The sequence below is a fragment of the Agelaius tricolor genome, unplaced genomic scaffold, assembly GCF_023055355.1.
Source record: "Agelaius tricolor isolate 1412-34295 unplaced genomic scaffold, bAgeTri1.0.p SCAF_23, whole genome shotgun sequence".
Lineage (NCBI taxonomy): Eukaryota > Metazoa > Chordata > Aves > Passeriformes > Icteridae > Agelaius > Agelaius tricolor.
Genome location: NW_027269283.1, coordinates 4091447 through 4113822, shown reverse-complemented (window position 1 = coordinate 4113822; position 22376 = coordinate 4091447).

Sequence of the window (22376 nt, the reverse complement as noted above, 5' to 3'; positions counted from 1 at the left end):
CTCAGTTTGGGAAGGCAACACCTTAAACACCTCCTGGACCAACACAGAAAGGGATGTGTGAGGCCAGACAGCCCCACAGAGAGACCATCCCTGCACAGCTCAGACGTGACTCGTGCAGGGGGACTGGAAATTGGCTTCAAAATCAAATTTGAACAGAAAGTGAAAAGTGCCCAGAGAGAGAAAGGCTGGGGAATGCTGCCAGATCCAGTTGGCATTTTCCAGGCAGCTTGGTCATGAATTCAGTGTCTGCAGCAGTTCTCTCTTGTCTTTGTTAGTGCTCTGAAGCACAGTGTCTGAAGCAAAAGTTATTGAATTTTCACTAAACCCTTCCTACATGCAAAGGCTTTTTCTACTTTAATGTTCAAAAAAGTCCCAGTTGCAGCCACCGTCTCTAGCATGTGCCCATATCTTTTCTCATTATAGGCTGGGGTCCAAAACCAATACGAATTAAATAAATATCCCACTGAGAGCTGTACTTTTGAAAATGGCCTTATTGCAGTACAGATGTGTGCTATCTAAAACCAGCTTAAATGTTTTATTTATTTATATATATATATATATATGTATTTAAATTAAGAAAATAAAATAAAATCTAAATATTATCCTGGAAGGAAGTGTATGCACTGGTGGATGTTTGATTTTCATTTTTCTCCCAGCATGCTCTGTCCTTTCATCCCATAATGGTTCTTCTCTATTAATCCTTCTCAAACCCCACAGGTAGAGATGCTTATTGATAGAAGGCCAATGTGTATCTCAGTTTACAAAGGCATATTAAAGGATACAAGTAACATATTTCTCTTGATGTCTTCTTATTAATGCAATTCCACTCAGAACATTTTGGCATAAGAGGCATTGCCAGATGGAAGATAAAACTTCACTTTTATGGGTATTTTAAGGAAGAAAACATTTGGTTTGCATCAGCTCTAAATGAATAATATTTATTGCCCTATGATTTGTATTTTATAAGCAGGATAACAAAAAAGCACTGTCAATTACTTAGTATTTTAACAAGGTGGGTTTTTTTTTTTAACAAAAAGATTTTATAACAGCAAGTAATTTTAAATGATCAAATGCCTTTCAAGCTAAACCGTAATAACCCAAAGCGATGGGTTGTTTACATAATAAAAATAAATAAACACTGACCACAGCTTGGCTGTATTTAAGGATTCTGTCATTTGTTGCCACAGCTCCCAGCAGGGCTGGGGAGCCCAGCGTGGGAGCAGCACACACACATCAAACAGCCCCACACGGGGTGGGCAGGGGGGACAGGGACCTGGGGGCTGCTCCTGGCTGGGTCTGGGGGGCAGCACACTCAGTCCTGCAAGTCTCCTTTTCCCAGGACACCAGCAGACACACACAGAGGGAAAAGGTTGTTCCTGTGATTACAAAGGATGGTCACTCTCTGATCTCTCCCCATCAATAATTTGATTATGTTCATCCGTCTCCTTTCATGAAGATAATAAAATTCCATGGTTGCTTGCCTTGTGCTGCTGATTATTTTTGGTATTTATTGCCTTTGCAGCCATTAGGGCTGCAAAAAGTGCTCAGTGAATCCAAATGTGTGGCCTTTCCCACTCCATCACCAGGACCTGCCTGGAGCTCAGGGGGTCCCAGAGGCAGCACATCCCCTGCCCAGCACCAGGCTCATCTCCCTGGGATTTGGCACAGTGGTGTTTGCTTTGCAACACTACACTTGTCCTGCAACAACACTCCGTGGAAATATTCCCAAAATTAAGGCTGAGGAAATAAAAACGTTATTAACCTTTCAAAGGAAGGGGAAGAAGAAATAAATCAAGTTGATTTCAGATTAACTCCTTCTTTAGGATGAAAAGATTTGAAGTTCAGCTCTTCAGAGCTGATGCTCAGGTTGATTTTGCCCCATCCTGGGTCACACAGGAGCTGCTGAAGGGTCTGCAGTGACACAGTGACAGCAGCACTGGGCAGGACATGATTTCTGAGACCAGTTCTGCACTCCAAAGCATGGTGTAGTCTCTCAAGAGACTTTGGAAGGAGAAGGGACTGCTTTATTATTCTTCTTCTCTTTTCTCACATAACCTGAGCCCTCTCTAGCCCTTTGTAATCATACCCATCTTCAGTAATAAACAGATTTCCAAATTTTCAGTACTTGTCACCATACTGAGAATGATGAGGACTCCATCCCTGAAAGTCCCTGTGTGCTCTGAGGTACCTTGAGAGAGCTACTTTGATCTGGAGTTGGAGCAAGACTTTGGCAAGATAATGAGGGAAAACCCCTCCTCCTTTTCCAGCCTGTGGTGATAGAAGCCCTTGCAATCCTGCTCACCTGGATGACAATCCCTTGCCATTTGTAACCTGGAATTTGTAAGTTGTGGAGCCCCCAGGCTAAAGGAGCAGCCTCTCCTGTCTCCTTGGTGTCCTGCCAGCAGATGGGTATGAGGAGGTTCCAAATCTTGGAATATTTTACACATAGGCGTAGAAACAATTGTCATGCTCCTCAGGTCAGGTGCAGTGGTTCTGCTGGAAGTTTTCTCTGCCTGAGCAGGTAGGTGGATATTTGGCTTCCCCTTGAGAGGATGGATTTTCCCATTCTCTTCTGATCCAGCATCAAAGGCTGGGTGATGGTTCCCATTTTGGAGACTGGAGGGAAAGCAAAAGGAGACCTTGAACACAGGCTGTGTTAAGGTCCTGTTGAAATAACATCAGATTTACTCTGACATATTCCATGGGACTTAATATTGATTTGCAAATAATCCAGAATGCTGTTTTTAAAAACAATTATTGGCAAGGGGAGGCGTTGTTTTTGGAAGCTCTTGTATGTACAGTAAGGTTTATTTCTGCTTGTTTTGAAGTGCGGCACGTCTTTTAAAAAATGCTGTTCAGGAAACATCTGCTGTCAATTAAGGAGTAACACATTAAGGCATATTAAAGTGCACTCTTATTAGTGTTTCAGCAATAAAAAGAAAGGTTTTCTATTTGAATCATATGTTCTTCAACACATCTGCCAGCCATCTGAAACTTGCAAATATTCCTCAGGAAAAACATCTTCATAACTTTCTAAAAACTTAGTAATACATAGCACTCTGTTTAAAAATCCCTGTATACACTGAGTTCAGGTGATTCTCAAACAGGTTACAGGGCTGATGCTGATACTTTTAGGTAAGGAAGCACTGCTGATGCTCCATACAGTCCCTTTGAGCCAACGGGAAAAATAAACTTTCATTTTTCATTTTTATAAGAATGGAAAAGCAGAAAATTCTCCAATAGAAAAATCAGTCTTTTCATACACACGCACAAAAATTGGGTTGGAAAAGAAGCATTTTATTTGGAAAGAAGTTGTTGTGTATGAGGCAAGCAGTAATTGCTGTGTGTTAAGCTCCCCTGCTCTGTTCAGAATACATTTCCCATGACATCCTGTGGGCTCTTGTTGTTTAGCAAAGTTGTTGCATTGTGTGAAACCTTGGTCAGATGCATAATGGATATACAGGTCATGAGGGATCATCCTTAATCTGCTGTGATTTCTGAGTGTAAACTATACCAGGCTCCAGAAAGGTGTATGAGACTTGGAAGCTGAAGCCACTCAGTAAAAAATTTGAAAGCACCAATACACTGATGCAGAAACTTATTTTTTTAGCAGTAGGACCATGGAGATGACTCAGTTCCCTGTGAGCACAGGTGAGCATGGTCCCAGATCCCAGGGTTTAGGTACCCAATGCTCTCTGAATCAGCTTGTTGTAAAGTGACCAAGGGCAGACCAAGAGCACATCATCTTCACCAGTTCTGCTGGATAAAGTCATTCCTTAGGAAGCTCTAAATATTATTCTTAACACTAGGACATGATATAAAGAGTGGGATGTGGGATCCTGCCATGGGGATGTGATGTGAATGTTTCAACACAGGATTTCCTGCACTCTTGGCCATTTCTTGGTGAAAGGCAGGCACCAGTGAGGTGTGGCTGCAGCATGGCTTGAGGAAAGCCTGGGTGTGGTGGTTTTAGGCAGAAAACTGTCTCCATATGGTACTGAAGTTACTCCTGTTGGCTTCTCCAAGCAGGGCTGAGTGCAGGGACCAGTGAGCCCCAGAGCAGCACTGTTTGCAGAGACTCCTTGTTCCATCAAATACACCTCATACCTGATCACCTTTTAAACTCCTTGAGAAAAATTTCACCTGAACTTCGAGAGGGTGGGAGAGAATGAAAACCTGCCTGGGGAAAGAATCAAATGTTTTTATTGTTTTCCTTTTGTTAGAAAATGCCTTAACCACAGATCCCAAAGCTGGGAAACCACTGAGTTCATTCCCAGCTACTTGATTAATTTTCTTACTGATACCTTGGAAGTGATTGCTACTGTATGGGTCAAAGCACCAGCCAAGAAGCAAAGGAGATTTCCTATTTCTGCATTTTTAAGGAGCTGGAAGCTGTTATAAGTGGATGATGCAGCATCTAATGTTCAGTGATGAATACATCTGCTTGGCTAAACAACAGAAATCTGCCTAATTAGGTGCTGTTTGAGACTGACCTGCTTCTGCCACTCCAGCATACAGATCTTCTCATGGAGGGATGATCCAGTTCTTCCCTAGAAAATCACAAATCAAAGCTTGGTCATGTCTGCCTTCTAATAGTGAAAGGATTGTTTATAATTTCCAGAGCTGCAGGGGGAAGTTTGCTGGACGTTCAAACTACAGAGGGCAAAAAAGGGAAATGTAACTTTCATTCAGAGCTCACATGCTAAATGCCATTTGACTGTTCAGCTGCTGAGCAGAAAGCAAGCCTAGAACAAATGCAAAAAATCTGCTGGGCTTCTGAGCTGCTGAGAACCACTGACTTATTTATGGGGACACAGTGTGAAAATTCCTTATGGCAAGGGTGGCCCAGCTTCAAAGCCTTCTGAGCTTTCCACTGCTCCTTGTGGGATTTGGACTCCCAGGTCCTGTCCAGTGCTGGATTTCTTTCAGAAATGCTAAAGAGGAGCATTCAAGCCTGAAATTAGGGATGATGGATACAGAGTGGTTGGATAGGGATCAGATTCAGAAAAACATTTAACAGTGAGACATTGAGCTCTCGTGGGAAAAGGCCCCTGGACATATCTTGGGTGATTGTTTCTACTCTTCTGCTGAGTGAGAGGGGGGTGCTGCTTTCAGAGGCAGCTTTTCTGATGGGCTCAGAAAAACTTCACACCCTCCTGCAAAAAACACCCGAAATGTCAAGTTCTTACACTGGAAGCTCTTCATTTTTTAGGGTTTGCAGCTACCACTGCCACTTAACAAACCTTGAAGTTCCTGCTTGAAAGGCTCTGCCAGGAGTCAGCAGGGACTGCATTATTTCAGCTCTCCTTCAGCTGCCCTGCCAGTGATGAATACAGTTTAATTACAAAAGCAGAATTTCTGTCATTTCTCTCAGCATGGCTTCTATTGGGGAAGATTAAACATCAGCCAAACATTACTGAATTACCTTTTTAAACCTATTATTTCAACGTGATTAACTTCTCTTCTTTTCATTTAGCTGTAAGCAAAATCTTGTTTACAAGGCAAAAAAAATGCATTTGCTATAATATCGGCAATAATAATAAAAATGAACATCACAGGGAAATAATTTATGTGTAAACCAGCATAAAAATGTCATTGATGCATGAGTTTCCTCTTCAATTAATAAAAAGGAGGAAATATTTAAAAACAATTTATCAAGGTAACACATACAGTTCATATATCATGCACTCACAAAGACTGTACAGTATCCATTCCACAAATAGCTCTGTGACCTGGACTCTTGCACAGATGCTGGATTCCTTTAGGTGACCTAATTTGGAGCAGCACAAGGCTTTGACTGGGTACCAACTCAAGATCCTGGCTCAAAATACCAATAAAACCATATCCTAGTGAAACAGGTAATAATTAGTGCTGACTGGATAGTGCAAAACAAATGAAAATACAGTTGTCAGTCATTGTGGCTTCATTTTCTGCTTTCTGTTGATGTTGTCACCAGCTGTAAACCCAGGTGATCTGTTCAGAAAGACTGAAACATTATCTCTGACATGTAAGGAGTTAGTTTCAATGTGGTCACAAGGATAAATTATGGAATTATGGAATGGTTTGGGTTGAAAGGGACCTTAAAGCCCATCTTGTCCCACTCCCTGCCATGGGCAGGGACACCTCCCACTGTCCCAGGCTGCTCCCAGCCCTGTCCAGCCTGGCCTTGGGCACTTCCAGGGATCCATGGGCAGCCACAGCTGCTCTGGCCTCTCCACCCTCACAGGGAAGATTTTTTTCCTAATGTCCAATCAAATCTTCTCTCTTTCAGTTAAAAAGGTCCTCATGTCCTATTGGTGTGAGACAATTTGCAAGGACAGGTAGTGGCAGACTGGACAAGGGAGAATGGCTCCAAAGTGAAACCTTGTCCTTTGTGCAGAGCTGGCACTGGAAAATCAGATGCCTTTGTAATCACATATGGAAGTGAATTCATGTTTAGAAGTTTCAATATTGAATTAAAATTATAGAATACCTAAGCTGAACAGAAATATTGACATGGTCAACTATATATTGAACTCTCTCCATTGGTTTGTGGCAATCTGAGTAAACTTTTTCCATTAATTACATCCTACAAAGAAATGGGGAACTTTCTTGCACTTGGCACTCTTTAATTTACCTCTTACATCAGTATCTGAAGTGGAGTCTCCCTTTGAAGAGATACATTCTTATTTAAAATTATTTTCCTGCTTTTTAATGTGTTTGCTATCTGAAAAAACATCTACAATGCTTTTCAAGGAAAGGCAGCAATATCATTTGTTTGCTTGTCACTTTTCTTGTTTTTCAAAATTGTCCTTAGGTAAATGTGTGTGAAATTATAATTGCTAGAAAATGACAGTCTGTAAAGCGACTGTATCCTTCCAGATGATGTGATTTGCCCTAGGACTCAACCACAGGAGAAACTTCTCTGTTTCCTCTCAGATTTTGTGCAGAGGTATCCTCTCCTCTCCCCTGCCCTGGAAGAAAAGGAAGATTTGGAGCTAATTGATGAGATTTTTTTCCCCTGGTGTTGTAAAAAGGAAGAACAAGGTGTGAATAATTTGGCACAAAGCATATGGAAATCAGGCAAGATGTTCTAATTCCTGCTTGCTTTCCCAGACCCATGAACCAGCATTGGGCCAGTTGGATTTGGTTTAGCACCTGAAAGGAGCAAAGGACAATTTTGTCAAGGATGAGGGGCAGGAGGGCTCTTGGAGATGAGGCTGCTCCCCTGGAGCTGGGGTGTTCCCTTGCTGTCTCCCCCAGCCTGGCCCTGCAGGCCCCTGGGAGCTGCAGGTGGAGGGAAATGCTGCCTCACATCGCTGGGATGTGTCTGGGAGCTGTGAGAAACCTGATCCTTTCTGGTTGCTGAGGCTGCTTGTTCACTCCCTCATGGGTTTGACAGGGTTCTGGGGATACTCATATCCTGCCACCTGGGAAGGCCTCTCATCCCACTGGGAAATTAAAAAAAGAAAAAAAAAATAGAAAAAAAAAGGCAGAAAGCCAACATGATATTAAGCAGAACTTTGCATTTACAGAGGAAGGAGAGAAATCATGTCTGTAATTCTCTGACACCTCTGTAGCAGCTGTGGGTTTTGCACCCCAAGAACAATCCTGTGTGCCCAGCTCTGCTCTGCAGGGATGCTGCTCCCTGCTGCAGCTGAGCTCTTGGGTTTAAACATCCCAGGAAACAGAAACTCATGGCCACCCCTCAGTTCCCTCTTCCCTGGCTTGCTGGGACCTGCCAATGCAGTTAAACACCATTTTTTATGTATTGCCAAGTCTATTGCTAAAACATTGAGTGCATTTAACTGAGTGAATGCCCACTGCAGATGGATGGCACAGACAGTGCCCTGTCCATCTGCCAAGCTCTCAGAGAAAAAACACTTGCAGGTATTTCCTCAATTGCTCACAAACTCCTTCTCTCACATTTCTCTTTTCACTTCTTCTTGCCCCCTGAAGGTGCAGGTCTCACTCTGGCCCCAGGACTGCTGGTCTCTTGGTTTGCCAGCTGAATTTGGGTGCTGATGAGTTGGTACTCGGTTAAAGGAACATCAGGGAGCACAACTTGAGTAGGGATAGATGTTTTCCATCTGGAGAAACTTGAAATATTTTTTGTGCAGAGAAAGAAACATGGCACAAAGCATTTTTCCTACTCCTTCCTTTATTCTGAGTCCCACCTGCCTATCCCTGAGCAGTGTTTTGGAGCTACAGATGGACTTCCTTTTACTGTGCAGCAAACAACAGCATTAGCAGATTAGAAATTACTCAGCCTGACATTTCCCAACCTAAACTATGACAAGGGTGAGAAGGCAAAGTGCTCTGAGCCTCTGCTGTTTGCTTCATGTCCAGCCAGTTTTTCTGTCAGTACTTCAAACAAGCAGCTTTCAGTTCCTGGACTGGGAATACCAATCCTTCCCTCCCCAAATGCTGAAGGGTTTCTTCCCTTCCAAGGCTTCTGCTAGCCAGGATTTTAAAAAGTGGCATTAAATTTTGTTGTCCAGGGAAGGCACCTGTCCCAGGGTAGTCATTTTTAGCAGCAGAGCTGACATCCAATACGGTAGCCCCAGTTTTAAAGTTGGCCATCATCCTCTCCCTGTGAGTTATGTTTTGCTTCAGTGTGATTAACTGGAGTTAAAAAATGAGCTTGGAGGGCATATAAACAGGAGAGCAGAAGGGTTGCTTGGAAGCATAAATCACGTAAATATTAAATGGGAAAGTACATCCAAATTGGTACTTGTTTGCTCAAAGCTGTTTAAATTAAGGGAAATATCATCCCTTCTCAAGAAAGAGAGTTCATGATTTCCTCAAATGAGACCTAAAAAAAGCAAAGACCTAAAGTAACACTCTACAGCCCAAAGCATCACCAGCACAGCAGAAGCAGGACACTCCTGGCTCCCTCTTTGCTCCCCTCATGGGGACACAAGGAAGGACCATGGCCATGAGATAAATGAATTTAGGAGTTTAAGGTCACAGCTGGACACCTCTGTCTCCCCCTTTTCTGCATCTCAGCCTCATGGCAGCAGCAGAAAGGAGAACTTTCTTTCTTGTTTTGAACATGAATTGGACTTTAAATACCCTCTCTTGCTGACAACTAACAGTAGGGCAAGAGACCCCAACCCCAAACTGAAATTTTTGAGATTTGCAGTATCCCAATGGGTTGATGAGGAAAAAGAGTTGCATTTTTCTTTTCTCAAATTCTAGTGAAAATACAGGGGAAATATCAGTAGAAAGAAAAACTTTTCAAAACCATTTTTCCTATTGTCCAAGTGTTCCAGAAATCCATGTCATTGTGCCCACCTCCCTTTGTCCATGAGGAGGTTCCAGCTGGGATATTCAGGACCAGGTATGCATTTTTCTGTGGCCACACAGGGAGGTTTCTATCCCAAAGGAAGCTTCCACTGGAATAGGTGCTGCACAAAGAGAACCCCTGCCCAAAGCTGTGACAGTCTGGGTGTCTGGGAGCAGCATGGGCTGGAATTATATCAAGCCATGAAATTCTCCCATTAGTGGGAACAGGCACCACTTTTTGTTGGTGGTGAAGCCCTCAGTGATAGCCCTGCATGCTGCTGGGATTGCTCAAGGAAATGCTTATTTATTCACCTGTGAAACAAATGACTCTTTTCTCTGGGTTGAGGTATATGCTAGTAACATGCCTCTCTGCATCTCCCTAAAGCAATATCTCATCTTCCAGCTATGATTCAATGCTTCCCTAAGTGTGCTGGCAGCGCTCAGTCTGAAAGGTGATCCTGCACCAGGTTTTCCAGCTCTTCACCTGACCAGCGTGGTTCACATCTCTCCACCACCATCAGGGCTCTGAATAACGCTCACTGCTGAATGCTCACATCATTTTTCATTAGCCCCTTCTGCTGGCTTCGTGTCCTTTTTGTACACATAACCAAAATGCATTAACAGTTTCCAGTAGGTCCATTAGGATTTTCTCCCCAGTCTCCCTGGCAAACATGAGAGCATTATCACAGGCTCAGATTTAGTTAACCCCTCCATATGCTGAGCTTTTCTCCTCCCCCACTGCCTTCCATGTTTCCTCCTGCCTACCCTGCTGAGTTTCCTTTTTAGTAATTATTAGTAGAGCTGGTTTTTTTTTTTTCCTTCTTCAATGCCACAAAATGAAAATGCAAAGTTTAGGGGCGTGCTTTAATTAGGCATTTTATATAAAATCTGGTATTGCATCTTTGTATAGAACCTGCTTCAAAGAAAACAAGAAAGAATGTTGGATTGCTCTTTTTAAGTTTTTCATTGGCTTTATCCATTGGTAGATTAATTGATGTTAAACCGGACATGAACTTGGTCTGTAATATTTTTAAATATTAAAAATGAATCAAAATATTCCAAGAAACCAACTCAGCAAAACCTGCTCAGGAAGACATCAGGCAGGCTTTGTTTCTCTATTTTTTCAGTCCATTCAGGCAGGGTTTGTTTCTCTATTTCTTCAGTCCATTCAGGGTTTAACTCTGACTCAGGTATGGATTGAAGTGTCCAGCACATCTTACTAAAGCAGTCCAAGCTCCTCCAGCAGCTGGTTGTGAGATTCATTTAAAAGAATGGTGGTTGGGATCTTGCACTGAGCTGCTCCAGACATGGTGGTGTCACCGTGCAGTGACAGCCACACCAAACCTGCATCAGTGAAATCCACACCAAACCTGCACCAGTGAAATCCACACCAAACCTGCACCAGTGAAATCCACACCAAACCTGCACCAGTGAAATCCACACCAAACCTGCACCAACAAAATCCACACCAAACCTGCACCAGTGAAATCCACACCAAACCTGCACCAACAAAATCCACACCAAACCTGCACCAGTGAAATCCACACCAAACCTGCACCAACAAAATCCACACCAAACCTGCACCAATAAAATCCACACCAAACCTGCACCAGTGAAATCCACACCAAACCTGCACCAGTGAAATCCACACCAAACCTGCACCAGTGAAATCCACACCAAACCAACACCAATAAAATCCTCTGGTGTTTGCCTTGAAAATGCTCCAGTCCCCCATTTGTGTTGCCTCCTGTTTCAAGGCTGGGGGAGATGCCTTCCAACTGCTGAGCCTCAGGCTTGTGAAATATTAGATGGTGCAGCTAAATGTGTGTTTATTTTAACAATAACTGCTTTCCATGAGGGAAAGCCCTGAAGGACTCGTTCAGCAGGACTGTGAGTGGCTGTGGCTGTGGAGCAAGCAAAGAACAGAGCCCAGCTCAGGCTCAGGGCCCAGCTCAGGCTCAGGGCCCAGCTCAGGCTAAGCTGTGCTCATGGGGCAGGGATTGGCACTGCCCAGTCAGTACCAGCCAGGCCATGCCCTGCTTTCTCTCCCAGCCACATCCTCTCCAGCACCTTGTCAGTGCCAGTGGCACTTGATGCCAGTGTTTCTCTTCTTTTTGTCCAGCTTCAATGACAAACTCGGCCCTGGGCTGCTTGCTATCATCAGCCCAAGTGTGCAGAGAGATGCTCATGCAGCTCCACAGCTCAGCTTGGGATTCCAAACCCACCCAGCAGCCCAGAGCTTTGGTTGAGTTTGGACTCCTCTCTTATTTTCATTATTTAACCCAGAGTATTACAGCTGAACCTCGGAGCCAGCTTCAAAAGCCTCCCCAGGTTATTTTTAATCAACCCAATTTATGAGAGGAGTTTTAACATTTTACTCAGAGAAGGGAAAATTTCCAGAAGAAATGGACGTCAGATTTGCTGTGCAGAAACATCCAAAAAGCTTGGACATCTCTCTGGAGTTTTTCTAGGCCAAACAATCTGTCCTCTAACCTGGAAAGCAAGTGATCCTAAATGCCAGCTGGATTAGGAGCAAGAAAATTCCCTTGGGTGGTGTAGTTTTGGCCTAAGTCAGCAGCCATGGGCCCAAGGGTGATCATTTTATCACCTCATAAAAATTTTGGTGTGAGCCAAGGCTCTGAACAGAGGCAATATTTCATCATTTCCTCAAATGGAAAAAGCTGGAGGGACACAGTGGTGCCCCTGATCTGACCCCCTGAGGGACAGGGGAGCCCAGCCCCAGCCCTGGGCACCAAGGGCCACCAGTGACAGGGGACACAGGGGGGCTGCAAAGGGAAGGGGGCATAAAGAGGGAGATTATTATCTCTTTTCCATGTCCCTAGGGAAAGAAAGAGAAGCCATTGAGCTAAGTCATGGCAGGTAGATATTGAGGAACTGACACCATTAAAGGTTTGGAATGATCTGCCTGTGGAAGCTGTATGTTCTTTTTCAATGAGTTTTTAAAGAAAACCCTTCCAGAAGGGACAGCTTTGTCCTGCAATGCTGACTGAGCCTTCTGCTGCTCGGCCCAGAAAAGACAGAATGAAATGGGGATATTTCATCCTCCCAGAGGCCAAGGTGGAAACAAACCATCATGACTATCCAGGTGGGACTGAGCCCTTTCCCTCCCTATATCTCATTCAGCTTGTTGGCTTTGTTTGTTTGTTTGTTCGTTGTTTTGGGTTTTTTTTGGTTTTTTTTTAATTATTTTTTAGCATACAGGTGAGAGCTTTGGCCTCTGTTCTACCAAGAAACAGAGCAGATATTTTACTGAGCTGAATTTGCATCTTTCACCAGTCTATTTGCATCCTTTCCTCTTTGGAGAGACTAAAGTTGGAGTGTGGGACCACCAACTGCAATTTATTATTTTATTAACTGGGCTGTAAATATTTTTTTTTTGCTAGAAACCTGCAGCTTCTTATTGATCTCATCTCACCTTGCCCCCACCCAAGAGGACTGAGTGCTACATGAATAATATGAATAATACAGCACTGCAAACAGGACAGGATCAGAGACTTCAATAAGAGTGTAATCTAAGTAAAAACACTGGATCTGTCTGTTTATGGATCTAATAAATTATGTTGGATTTGTGAGGTTATAAATCCAAGCTGTCCAGTAAACCCAACAACTAATTTGTCAGTCGCTCGTCTAGCAATCTGACTCTCCCTTGCAATTGCTCACCATGCAGATAACAAGGTGCCTTACAAATCTCTTGGTTAAATGTCATTTGTTTCAGTGCCATAACATGCTATGGATCATTGCTCACACACAGTAACCCAATTATATTAACCTGTGCAGCAATATGGAGTAATGACATGACATTAATGCGAACTCTTCAGAGCTTTCCAACAATTTGGGCTTTCCTCTAAAGGGGTTTTTCTCCTTGAGCTTCTTTCTCCTTCTTTCCCCCCTTCCCAGTGTTTAGAGACAGAGGAACACATCTACCCAAACACATCTAAAATCATCATCATTTCCCATCTAGCTGGAGCTCATTCACAGCTTGGAACGTGGGGCTGAGCTGTGTTACTTGCTGGAGATTCTCCAAATCATAAGTGTTGCTGTTCCTGAGGCTCTGACTTCTCTGTGGCATTATTATAAGAATATAAGAATATAATATAAGAAAATTTGAAACACAACCCCTTACACTTTGTGCTGATCACGTGTTCCCACAGTGGTGGAGGAAAACAGCACTTTTAAAATACACACATGAAAAATCCCAAGCCTGTGGAAAGATGAAGCTGTTATTTTCCAGTGTTGGAGGGAAAGCTGGCTGAACCAGCCAGCAAGTGCCTTGGCTGATCTGCCTTCTGTTTGTGCTGCTGCAGGAGACATTGAGTAACAACACCGAGGCAACAAGATGAATTTGATAAAATCATGTTGTTCAGGCACCCTGGCTTCTGCATGAGGGCATAAAATTTGGGAAGGAGGGTATTTTATAATAATAAACAGAATTTTATTTGTTTTTGAGAAAAGGCAAATGAATGCTGAAGTGTGCTGAAAATTTTCTACATTCTTATTGCTGAGAGAAAAAGCCTACTGCCCTGTTTCCCTGGCTGTCACTGAAAAAAAATCTCCAGAGTGCTGTAGAGAGGGTGCAAGAGGGTAAGCAGCCAGTTTGGAGAGGGATGCAGGTCCCATGGAAAGACATGGAGGATTTATAGCTCTGTCTCATGGTTGTAGCTGTTTTCCATCATTGCAGCTAGTGGGGGGAGGAGAGGGGACAGATGCTGATCCTTTGGTGACCCTTTACTCTCCAGCTGGTGTCACCACAAGTGGAGTAAAGTGTCCATTCTGAGCAGTGTGGGCTCAAAACCTGTCCCTGCGTTTCTGTGTATTTATGGCTTTTTTTGGCTTCTGCAGGGAAGGAGAGTAACCCCATGTAAGCACTGGGCTAAACTTGCTGATATCAGCTAAACCCAGCTTCTTCCTGTAGGAAGAGTTTCACTAAGTAAAGAAATAAAGAGGCTCATCTCTGACAAATCTTACCTGACACAAACATATTTTGATCAGCCCAACACAGTCCACAACAGGCATCTAAATATTATGGAGGAATATTTAGTGATCAGCTCCAAATCCAGGGCCTGAAATGTATACTGGCTAAATTCTTTCCATTGTGCTGCTAAATGCATCCAGCTGTCCATACCTTAAAGTTAAATATACTGTACTATAAAGCTGAACTGAGAGTGGAAACTATTAAAATAAACCCAGCTATTTCCCTGTTCCCCCTCTCCCTCCCAATCAAGTATATTTTAGTTGGGGAATGAGGAGAGTTATAACAACAATTATTTGATGTGGTGCATGGCAATGTCGGGAGAGAAGGGAGAATGTGGCAGGGAGTTGGAGCAGCCCCAATCTGATGGGCAAGGAAAAATGGGAATGAATATTCTGGGTCACTTCAGAAGGGGCAAAGGATTCTCCTTATGAGGAGCAAGTAAAACCCTGCCTGGCTGAGTTTGCCATGCATAAAAAAGATAAATGGGAAAAGGCAGAGAGAGAGAGAGTGATGTGGTTGGTCATGGATGAAGGGGGAGGTTGTAGAGCTGTGTTCATCCATATCATGAAGGAACAAAATGGTTTTTTATCTTTCAAAAGAGCTTTGGGGTCTATGGGTTGCAAAGTGTGCCCCAACAACTGATTTTGTTTGGGTCCTTATTTATCATTATTTTGTCACTAACTGCTAAGGAAAAAGCAGAGGTTCAACAGCAAGATTATGAACAGGAATCATCTTCAGTTCTTATGGACAGTGCAGGTTCCTATCTCATGTCCCAGGGTTAGAATACCAAACTGAAAACTCTCTTATCCAGAGCCTTGAGCAAAAGCAACATGGTAGAAAAGCAATAGCCTATGAAAAATTAGCTATTTTCAAACTAACTTGCACCCCATTTTTCTAAGGAAGTGAGGCTTGTCTTGTCTGTCTGACATGCAATTTCCATAATTTTTTCCTATTTTGGTTTTTCAGTCAGCAGAAGACAGGTACCAAACACAGTGCTGAGGGAAAAGCAATTACAGCTCAGTCCTGTCCGTGTTGAGAGGCTGCAGCCAGGTGACCTGTTGGGCCACTTTGCCATCCCAAGAGCCAAAGGGTGCAGGAGGAATGGCTGCAAGGCAGGTCAAGCCAAACCCTGATGGATTGCATCTCCTTTTGCATCTCCTTTTGCCACTGTTCTGCTTAAAGCACTCCCCACGCAGAGCAGGGGCTCTCCTGGTCACTCTGTCACTGCAGGGGCACAGAGGTCCCTGATTCAGAGGGTGAGTCTTGTTCTCCAGACAGCAAACCCACTCCTGAGCACCCTGCAGGACGCTCCACTGGACACAGTTTCTTCATTTCACAGTTTTTTCATCTCAGATATTTAATTATGTGTGATCGTGTTGGCTAACATGCTTGTTTGGAAATACAAAATAAAACAATTCTGGACAGCAGAGAAGGGAAATGTGGCTGTGAGCAGCAGTGTGGACTGGTGACAATGCCCTTAAAGTGATTTTCCCCTTCTTGTATGTGAGTGTGCACTTGCTCTAAATTATTACTTGGATGAGGTGAAGGTTCAGGTTTAAACACCCTGGCCAAGAAAGAGCAAAATCAGTTTTGCTCTCCAGTCCATCTCAGTGAGTAAAAAATGTTAAACTAAAAAAAAAATAGAAAAAGGAAGCTGTTTCAGCATCACTTTTCCAACACTCCAGATGCTGCTCTGTGATGGGTTTGAGATTTATGCTGCTGTAGTGCAAACTCTGACTGCATCATTCCTGTTTGCATCAGGACACCATCAGCCAGAGCATTTACACCTTGTTAGGGCTGGGAATCACATGCCTTCACCTGCCTCATCTTACTGAACTCTGAGGATCCAAAAACTTGAAATTCAGAGGTGGAAGTGTAGTTTTGCTCTATTCTCACGGAATCACGTGGAAATTTTCTTTCTTTCCTTTTGTCCTGGTCAGAAAATTCCAAAGCTGTTTCTCTAAATATGAACTTTTGCCAGAAAAAATTCCTATCTATAAACAACTTGATGCATGACGAGAACATCCATTTCAACAGCTATTTCCAGATTATAAACAGGCCTCGGTTAAAGGCAATGGGCTTCACTTTGAAGGAGGATGAAAATAATGTCTGGGTTGGCTGTCAGTGGGACAAGAAGGGGTAGGTTTAATATTCAGCAAGCAAGAATTAGATGAAACCCTAAGAGCAAGAACTGAGTGCTTCACACAGTGCAGTTGGGTTCAAACCTTGGTTCTTCATGCACAGGGCACATGTGATTGTGTTTCCTGCTCTGCTGATGTCTGTCAACAAGGTGATTTTCCTGGCCCATTAAGTAATCCACTTAGTCCCCAGATATTTAACGCTGTGCTGCTATCTTGTTGCTGTTTGTCCCCTTGGCAGCTCAGGCAGCAGCAGCAGCAGCAGCAGCCCATATCTGAGCCCTTGAGCATGGCTGTGTGTGAAGGTCAGGGCCTCCCAAGGTGTCAGTGACAAAGAGGGGACTCTGGAGAGACCTTCTGGGCAGAGGAGAGGGGTGGCTGAGTCAGCTGCCCCTAGGGATGCACACGTTGGCACAGAGAGCACCTCGGCTGTTGAGATTTTGCCAAAAAGGAAAGGAAGGTGGAGGGAGATGTTTCTGATAAGAGATGTCCGGCTTATCTCACCCACACTTTGGCATTTTTTAAAATAGCTGTTGCTCTGTCACGTGCGTTTGGGGTGCACAGGAATAGCAGAATCAGGTCATGTTAAACTGTCCCAGGATCCCAGCAGCAACAGCTTTTGTAGCTCTGATGGCCTCAAACCCTTCTCTCACGTCATGCACTTGAGATGGGAGTGCAATGTGCTATTTGCCAAGTGTCAGCTTTCAGGAGTGTTTGGGATCAGCCTACAGCTATCAAAAGGCAAATTAAAGGTGAACTAGAGCAATCTGTGCAGTGGAGAGTGTAAATATGGGAGATAAGAGGGTTTTGATACCAATCCAAGTTGTTTCCACTCTCTCTCCTTACTCCCTGGTTTTTATATATGTATAAAAGCTTTTCAAAAGCCATTTCTACTGCTATCTTGTTATCAGCTCTACATTTTCCCCCACTTGCCCACTGACTCCCCTGCTCACATTATTTTTTTTTTCCATAGGAGAGTTTTCAAAATAAATGAATGCACTTTGCACTTCCACAGCTGGTTTTGATCCAATGATTTCCAACAGCTTCATGGAGGGGCTTTCAGCACCTTAGAGAGATGAGAAATTCACTCTTTTACAGCCCAGGGCCACAGTGTCCCAGGGGATTCATCACACCCTTCCACACTAGGTAGGCACCTGTGAACACAGAATTTTGCTCTGGCTTTGAAGCATTTTGCTCTCTCCTTGCAGAGCTGGGCTGGGGAGTGGGGAACCAGGGCTTCAGCAGCTCAGGGACATGAAAAGATGTGCCTTGATGTGCAGCAGCTCAGAGCAGCCTGGAGGAGCCCCCAGCTCTTCCATCACTCTGTCCTGTCCCTGCCAGGAAGCCTCCCCTTTTCATTTCCCACCCATCCTTTCATTTCCCACCCATCCCTCTCAGATGCAGGAAGAACAAAGCTGTGCCCCTGCCATCCGTGCTAAGCTGGGTTTTTAAGTGTATAAAGAGGGTTGGTGACAGATTCCCGTGGAAAATATGTTGCAAATGGACATTCAATGCTCCCTGGTTCTCCTGACAGCCTCATCCCTGGTGGGTTAATGGCCTTAGATTCTTTCCCTTCCCAAGCTTGATGCAATTGTTTTATAAAAGCTTCATGGCCCACCCCGTGACAATCTTTCACCAGCTTTAACATCCTTTTTGGTTCAGGCCTTGCAGCATTTGCTAGACTTAAGTAACTTGACAGAGTGAGGATGGTTGGCCTTTGCTCAGGCAGTAGGTAAATAAAAGCCTGGCTCCCTTTTGCTGTGCTGAGAGTGAAATGATGCATTGACAGAGGGCATGGTGCATATTCACCTCCATTCATCCCTCCTGTTGCTCTGTGCAGAGGTGTGCAGGGGGGCCCTGGCAGCACTCACACCTGTGCTTCAGGAAGGATGAGGAATTCCACAGAACGTGGAAACCACTGACCTGCTGCTGCCCTTCAGATCACCTTGGAGCAAATATGTGCTTATCCTTCTTCCTCCTCCTGTTCCTATTCCCCATCCTGTTCCTATTCCCATACAAATTCCTGCATGCCCTGTTTCCCCTCCCATTCCCACATTGCTTAATTGCTAATTTAAATGGTGAATTCCCACAATTTAAAAACGGCCTGAGGGCAGAGGTGAAGCCACAGGGTGATGTTTGCAGATGGATGTAGTAAAGCCCTGCAGACTTTGTGCCCATCTGAAACCAAACACTTCCAGACTGGATTTTGGGGGCTCCCTGTGATGACCATAAGAGATATCCCACATCCATCCTGGTGAACTCCTCAGCTGACAGAGGCAGGCTGCTGGCAAAATGATTTTGATTTTTATTTTTTGCCAGTTTAGCTTCTGATGCCTTGCTGGAGGTCAATATTTGTAAGGACTTGAAATCTCTGATGTACTTAACTCTGCAGGCAGACCACTGCTGCCTACTGACAAAGCATTTCTAAGAAAGATTAGGGTTTTGGTACTCCTTAATTAGGGAACCAGGGAGAATTAGAGGCGTGACTGCAGCCAGGAGCTGCAAGAGAGCCCTCTCTTGTCTCTAATGTGGGAACAATTTCAGAGGATTTTGTCCTGAATGTGGATTCAGAAGTTAGTCCCAAACTAGCAATTATAGATCTGTTCATGACCACAGATGAACTGGGAGATAAAGAGATTTGTAAGAGCTGTTTTCACCTGCAGTGGCACTATCCAGGGAGAAGTTTCTCTAATCCATAAACATTTATCTTGCAGTCCAGACCCAGCAGCCAAGGCCCCAGCTGGATTTGTTGCCCTGACTCCAGCCCAGCTCCTCTGGCTGTCCCCAGTGCCAGGCACAGGGAGCACAGCACACTCAGCAGCTGTTCAGCTCCTGGGTGTTCAAATGCTCTGAGCAGCTATCAAACAAACCCTCTGGTTTATCACTGGTTTGTGACTGAATTGCAAACCCATTTTTATCCCATTTAAAGTCACTCTTGTGTCCATTAAACAGTAAGTCACCTCTGCAAAGCCCTATCCTGGCTCCATATGAGAGGATCAAGAAAGAAAGAAGGAAAGTGCTGCCACTTCAGGGCAAAAAAATCCTAAAATAAATCCCAGACTGATCCAATTGGCCAGGGTGCAGATTCCTGCTGTCCACCTACACAAGCCTCCTGCCCTTGACGGATTGATTTTGCCTATCTACTGATTCTGTGGATGTTTTTGCAAAAAAAAAAAACCCAAAGGCAAGCAATCTGCAAAAAGAACTGCTGTCACTGGCAAGTTAGTCATTAACAGCCAAATGTCTCCCAGATAAGACAGAGATGCTGCAGCCTCTCCAAAGTTTGCATGTCATTAGAGAAGGATGTTGTGATGTGACAGACACAGGGATTTAAGACAGATCTTTTCCTTGCCCAGGGTCCCCTGTGCTTCTGTGGTGTTTATATGGGATCACTGAGCTATATCAAGCATTCAGTATGAAATGCATGAAGTACTATCCACATGCATCACCCGTCAAGAAAGATTAACTTTTCACTGCACAGCAGCACAGCAATGCTCCCAGGGCAAAGAAGGGCTGCCCAGACAGAAATCCTTCTTTTTCTCCCTCATTCCTCTCATTAAAACTGTGGCTGGCTGATGGAAAAGGCTTACCTAGCATGAGATGAATGGCCAGGACCTAATTTACTTCAGGAATCGACTCTGTTGCAGTTCTAGACAGAACAGTGGTTTGATGGCACCTTAAGTGTTTAAACCACTTTGCTGAGTCAAGTCTGAGAGCAGAATTAAAATAAAGACATAACTGACCTGGGATTTAATGCCACTGATTTTATACTGTAGCAGCCCCTGAATGGACAAGCAGAATGTCCCATCTCTCTGCCCCCTAACAGGGTGTCAGAGCCAGTGACAGCCTCGTGATTTAACCATCAAGGAGGTCTGGATTCCCTTTGGGCCCTGGATTTCAGCTCTAAACAGGTTTGCCACTGTTGTCCTTGAGGATAGAAGTTGGTTAGCTCCAGGTCCACAGCTGGGTTTGGTGTCCATCCCTGTGCTCACAGTGAGAGAGGTCCAGCTCCCAATCCTGCTGGGAGCACAGGGATGGACAGCAAACCCTGCTGGGAGCACGGGGATGGACAGCAAACCCTGCTGGGAGCACAGGGATGGACAGCAAACCCTGCTGGGAGCATGGGGATGGACAGCAAACCCTGCTGTGGGGCTGAGAACATGGGGATGGACACCAAACCCTGCTGGGAGCATGGGGATGGACAGCAAACCCTGCTGAGAGCATGGGGATGGACAGCAAACCCTGCTGGGAGCACAGGGATGGACAGCAAACCCTGCTGTGGGGCTGGGAACATGGGGATGGACACCAAACCCTGCTGGGAGCACAAGGATGGACAGCAAACCCTGCTGTGGGGCTGGAGTTCTCCCCCATGTCATCTGAGGAAGAGCTGACCCTCTTGGTCTTGCTGTGTCCCACAGCATCCCTGCCATCCCCTGCTGGCCCCACAGGGTGTGTTTAATGGGGTGGTTCAGGGCAGGGTTAGTCTGAAGAGGTTGCCACATTCCTTCTCCTGGGCCATCATCCCTGAGCAAGTGTTAAGTCCCCACTCAACAGCAGTTTTTCCCTCTCTGTGCTTTAGCAGAGGAGGATGGTCTGGTGAGTGTCACTGCTCTGCTCAGCACTGCACATCACCTTGTTCTACACAAGGCAGGCAGTACCCATGAAATGAAAGAGCTTCAAACGTGGCTGGTTGTTGAGAGTGCTCCAGGAGAAATCAGCAGCATCCTCTTCAGAAACACAGCAAGGCTTGCCAGCAGCACCCAGGGGCTGGCTCCCACTCTGGCTGAGAACTGATCTCACTTCAGTGCTGCTGCTGTGCAAAGAAGTGGCTCCTACTCCTATTGCAGCCCACGTGGCTGCAGTGGACACAAACAAGGAGGAACCACTCAAGCAAAAGCTGTTTTGCTGTCTCTGGGCCTGGATTTCTCAAAGGAGCACAGCAAGAGGCTTTGAGATGTTTTTCTCAGTGCAGGAGCTGTGGTTATACCTCCTGTGTATCTCAGCTAATCTAACCACAGCATGTTAGTGAAACTAGACCTAAGAGTGTACCCAACAATCAATACCAGAATGCACCAATATTATGCACCACAGACCTCACACTCCTGTTTTATATGCTTGTTTCCATTTTGCAGTACCATTTTCTTACAGAACACCCAAGTGGAATGATTAAGTTCACTTTAAAACTTTAGCAACACATAAAAATCCCCTTTTGGGAGATATTTTAGTGAAGATTTGCTGCAAGTAGCCATTAAAACAGTTTAACATGTGGCATTTCAGAGCAGAGCTAAAAGATGGGAGCCTCGAGTTCAAAGACTGAGCTGCTGCTTCCACAATTAATTGGAATTGAGCTTCTTTCCTCAAGCTATACAGGACGGGAGCAACTTTCCAAAGAGAAGGAAAAGCACTTTGCACTGACAGGAGGTGCAGAGGGAGGGGAGGAGGCAGGGGAAGTTTGCTCTTTGGTGCCCTTAATCCTGTTATCTGTAGCAGCATCACGAAGTGGCAGCACAGCAGCTCCTGAACCAGGCATGGAAGAAAAGGCAGTGTTCTCCACACAGCCTTCCTCAGAAGTTAAATCCTGGGTTATTGTGGAAGCAGGAGTGCTTGCACAGGGAACACAGACTGCCTGACATTGGTGACAGGCTTAGACACCTCACTCACTGCAGTAGCAATGGACACACCACACTTTGCTCCCAGTCTCAGGAGGGAATGATGATCCTCAGGATCCAGGACAGCTATGAGAGCAGAGCAGGGGTCTAGATCATGATTTTTCTGTGCTTTGCATCTGGAGTTTATTTATTCAGAGTAATTTTATACTCCACACAATGTCTAGTGTTCATCTTGAGAAACATGGGGTGCCTTGGCTCTAAATACCATTTTTCTACTTTATTAGAGGAGAGAGCTCTTCTTTTGTTCAGCCTTTTGTAGTTCACCTTAAATAGAGTAAGTTCCTCAGACATTACTGCAATCTATTTGTA